Raw genomic sequence first — 4689 nt, 5'->3', positions numbered from 1 at the left:
AAACTGATTTCTTTTAGCTTCTTTACCATCAATCAATAACTTACAAACGCTCAGAATGTACTCCCCTCTCACAAAAAATTGTGTGGATTTTGCATTTTAAATGTGTCTTACCTAACGTCTCTACTTGAAGAACTCCAGTGATGGTGAACTTGCAGCCTCCCCAAATAGGTTGCTTGAGTTTTGAAGTTTGATTTTTAGTATAATTTTGCTTTAATTTTACCAAAATTTACTTTTTTTTGCCATATCTATGTATTCTTATTTCTACCTTGATGAGCCAAGCAGAACCAGAAAAATCTTTCTTTTTTTGACAAATAAAAAAAATTAAAGACAGATGCTTTATCCCAACAAATTCCAACTCTTTCTTTCTCTATGTTAATCATTTCCACTTCCTTACCTAATATTTACATGATAAAGTTTAAGGTGTTTTTCTCATAAAAGACATTTGCCAGTTTGTCAATATGCTTCCTAAAATTTTGTGCCCAGAAATGAAACAAACTTGAGGTTTCATCATGGCAATTGAGAATGCTCCAATTCATTCCAATCATTATACTTCCATTTTTTCAGTCTAATATTTTAATAACTTTTGGAGGTATTCACATAATTACTATGCACTTATATCAAGCATAAACGTACTGAAGTTCCCAGGTATTGTCCCCCATGGCAATTCTTGCCTTGACAAATAGCAACATTAGAGCTTAAAATTATGACTGATTTTCTCAGAAAAGAGGAATTTGTCAATCAATTGGTTCATCAATGTTGATTAAAAGTCCATTGATGAAGATATTTGCTAATTGCTGGGAATAAAGCTCTGTTAGCTTTATCTTGCTCTGTTACCCTTGTGACAGAAATATGAGTCTTTTTTTTAACTAAAGAGCATTTATTGTATTCTCTACAAGCCTTTGAGGTTTGAGGACATAATTAAATTCTGGAAAACCCTCACACAGAAGGGTAAGTACAGTGAACATTATAAACAGATATGAACAGCTGGAAGAACTGTAACCAAGTGCTAACTGACCAAAGAGAAATTTTCAGCTGCTTCTTAGTAAAAAAAAAAAAAAAGAAAAAGAAAGTAGAGAAGGACAGCGGCTTCAGATTGAACGAGACAAAAATCTCTTAATACATTCAACGTTGGCTAGATAGTAACAAAATGAAAATAGGACTTCTATAATACAAAGCTGCCACTACAGCATGCTGTACACACCTGTTTGCCAAGCCCTCCCCCCCATCTCCCCAAAGCTGCCACTTGGATTATTTGCCGGCTTGTTGGGTCTGCCAATGGAGGACCACGTAGATCTTCTCTTTGATTCAATCTTTGTTGTAGGGCTGGTAGGTCTGAGTGTCCACTCAGTACACAAGGCAGCTAAGATCTGCCAGATCATCAATGAAATCAAACAACTGGCTGATGTCATATGTGATAGAGGGACTGTTGGGATTCATTCCCTTCAGATGCTCTTCATACATTTTACAGACTCCTTCTATGCATTCGTTCACTGATTCATAATCAGCATAAGTTCGGCCTTCTGGCCTCTTGGTAGGTTGTACCAACAAAATGGTACGAGCAGTGGTGCTGAGCTTTGCTGCTGCCGCCACCACAGCCACTGCCAAAAATATGAGTCTTTATCTCTTTAAGTTCCAGTTTATTCTTTTCCATGATCATTGTTCAGGTGTCCCACTTCTGCATTATCAGAGACAGAAAGCCTTCTCCACCTGTGCTTTTCACACTGTCTTTTTTCCATCAGATACTCTTTTAAATGTATTTGAAACACTGGTCAAACCATTCCTTAGATATTGACAAAATGGTTTCAGTGTGCTTGCTACACGCTGGTGATCCTCATTGTGAATCCTAAGATCTATAGTCTGAGGAACAAGGATATGAAGGAAGCTCCGGAGAGAGTGCTCACTAACCCTTAACAAACTTTTAAAAATGTATATTTGCAAACAGTACAGAAAGAGATTCACAAGCTGAAGTAGTAGTTTTAATAGTGTGATGGGTATAGGCAGTAAATTGCCAGGAATGGAAGACAACCAGGCAGTGATAAATTAGTTAAATAGAAAGAAAAGAACACACAAAAAAAGGTGTCAGAACAGAGATCTGGTACCTATCAGTAGGCATATTCAAGTGTAGAGAAAAGGCAATATAGAAGTAAGTTAGGAAGAAGAAAAGGAGCTTGGGAAGGGGGGAATCAGAAAAAGGTATAGAATGAGGAAAATCAGATCAAACGTAAAATCCAGAAGATGTTATACTGAGAAGTTGAACTTCTTGGGAATCCTTTTGTATCCACTAAATTTGGGTCACTATAGGATTGTCCAGCATTGTAGGTGAAGGAAATGGGGCTATAAATGAGGTTTGTAGGAGGACTTAAGTTTCAAAAATCTGCTAAATATCACAATTAATAGTTTTCACTTTGTTAAATGATCTAATGATACTCATTTCATTTAAACCCTCCAGTGGTATGACCTGAAATGTATATGCCATTTTACCATACTTTACTTAGTCAATAAGTATTTATTCAGCATCACTGTACCACCTAGCTGCCCCAAAGCACTATATAATTGTAAACATTGAGAATTATTCTCATTAAAATTACATCAATTCAGTTTAAATACAGAAATAAAGGGGTAAGAGAATATTTAGAAGAATCTTAGCCAAAAGAGAGGACTTTTGCTAAAACATGCACATCAAAGTGAGATTCATGAAAGTGGCAACTTTTGGGGGCAGTTTTTCTAGGCTTTTGATGACTAAAATTCTGTTCCACTGCTAATATTTGTCACAGATAAATGTTATTGGTTAGAGCATTATAAGCTGGTGACCCTGGGATCTACTGGATACTCTTAACACTGAAACTGGGGGTCTTTGTATATGCCTACAATTATAAAATTGGAGTGAACTGATGTGATATCTTATTGAGCAGGTGCAGATGTGACAAGTAGGTGGATTCTTGCTTGAAGATCACATGTAACAAATCCAAGGACATTTCTGAAGCTTTCCACTTGTCACAGATGAGATGCTAAGCATTCTGGCTGTCACTGACTTCCCTTGAATTAAGTGAGTCACATCAGTTTTTTTTTTAATGATTCAATTTTGTCATTCTTGAAGTGATTACAACAGAGTAGGATTGTTTCCATGATACGTGAAGGATACTGGCAAAATGCATTACGTGTAAATAGCTGCTTGTCTTTTTATTTATGAGAAGAAATAGAAAAAAAAATATCATGGCCTGACTTGCTGAGGCAGGTAAAAGGTAAAAGAGGGATAAGAAACTCCCTTCTTAAATCCTATTTTTTTCTTTTAATTTTAAGACATTGCTTAAAATATTTTTTCATGAATATCCATAAACAACAAGAAAACTTCCAATTGTCGTTACCCTATTGTCTTCCCAGAAGATTCAGACTATGTTCCATAATATCAAGGGCCCAAGGTTATTCCCTTACACCTTTGATATCTACAGATACTTTTGATGTCCCTGGATGACCAGATGTAATATGAATTACCTGAGAGACAAATGTCTTTCTTACTTCTATAATATCTGGAAACCAACAATTTTCCTTAGGACCAACTATGTTTTAATGCAGTATATCTTAATATTAAGATTAAAAAATACACACCATTTTTGGTGGCTAATTTGTATTTTCATTAGGGAGCTGGTTTTTGTGGGTTTTTTGTCTATTTTGTTTTGTTTTTTTTTTACAAATCCATCCAATTTTAAATTTCAGCTGACTAGTATCACAGATCTTTTCATGCAAGTATAGAAATAATAATAATCAAAAAAAAGCATAGGGGTGCATGAGCACTAATATTGGTTGGTAGACCAATCACATTTGTGATACAGATTGTGGCTCATGGGACCATCATAAGATCAAATTTCATAAACATTATTTTTTTTATGTCACTGAAAGTGATAGTTATTAAATATATCAAAATTTTGCCCAGGTTCACCTTCATCGTATAGACAGCAAAGGAATCTGTCTCTGGTACAGACACTAAGGAGAGGTTATGAGAAGTAAGGAGATCTTTGTTGAATTCCTTGATGTGATATTGAACAGTGAGAGGTATTTGCAAATATCCTACACACAGAATCTCTCATGAGTGGTGCATCCTAGATTCAAAGAGCCTATCCCAGACTACTTTCCCTGCATGGAAGACATGGGTAAGTGGAATGAAACTACATCAATTCAAGTAACTGAATTCATTCTCCTGGGCATCACAGATCATCCTGACTTGCAGATCCCCCTTTTCTTTTTGTTCCTCATAATCTACATGATTACGGCTCTGGGAAATCTAGGATTGATTGTCTTGACCAAGATTGATTCTTGCCTGAAAACTCCCATGTACTTTTTCCTCAGGAATCTGGCATTTATTGATTTTGGACACTCCACTTCAATTGGCCCAAAAATGTTGGTTAATTTTGTAATGGAGAAAAATGTCATCTCTTATACTGGATGTGCAACCCAGCTAGTTATTTTTATAACATTAATTATAAGTGAACTTTTTATGTTATCAGTGATGGCCTATGATCGCTATGTAGCCATCTGCAATCCACTGCTTTACATGATCACCATGTCAGACAGAATGTGCTGCATCTTGGTGGCCATCCCATATCTCTACAGCTCCTCTGTAGCACTGCTGACCACAATTAAGATTTTTAATTCATCTTTTTGGAAATCTAATGTAATTAGTCATTTCTACTG

At 35.8% G+C, this 4689-nt stretch overlaps 1 pseudogene; it reads right to left on the bottom strand.

The window, feature by feature from the left end:
* Positions 1–1173: 1173 nt before the first annotated feature.
* On the bottom strand, positions 1174–1598 carry LOC114042214 (annotated as a pseudogene).
* Between the last annotated feature and the right edge of the window lie 3091 nt (positions 1599–4689).

The sequence above is a fragment of the Vombatus ursinus genome, unplaced genomic scaffold, assembly GCF_900497805.2.
Source record: "Vombatus ursinus unplaced genomic scaffold, bare-nosed wombat genome assembly UNPS02014302.1, whole genome shotgun sequence".
NCBI classification, from domain to species: domain Eukaryota; kingdom Metazoa; phylum Chordata; class Mammalia; order Diprotodontia; family Vombatidae; genus Vombatus; species Vombatus ursinus.
Note: the sequence above shows the minus strand (reverse complement) of the source record. Positions and strands in the feature narration are given on the sequence as shown.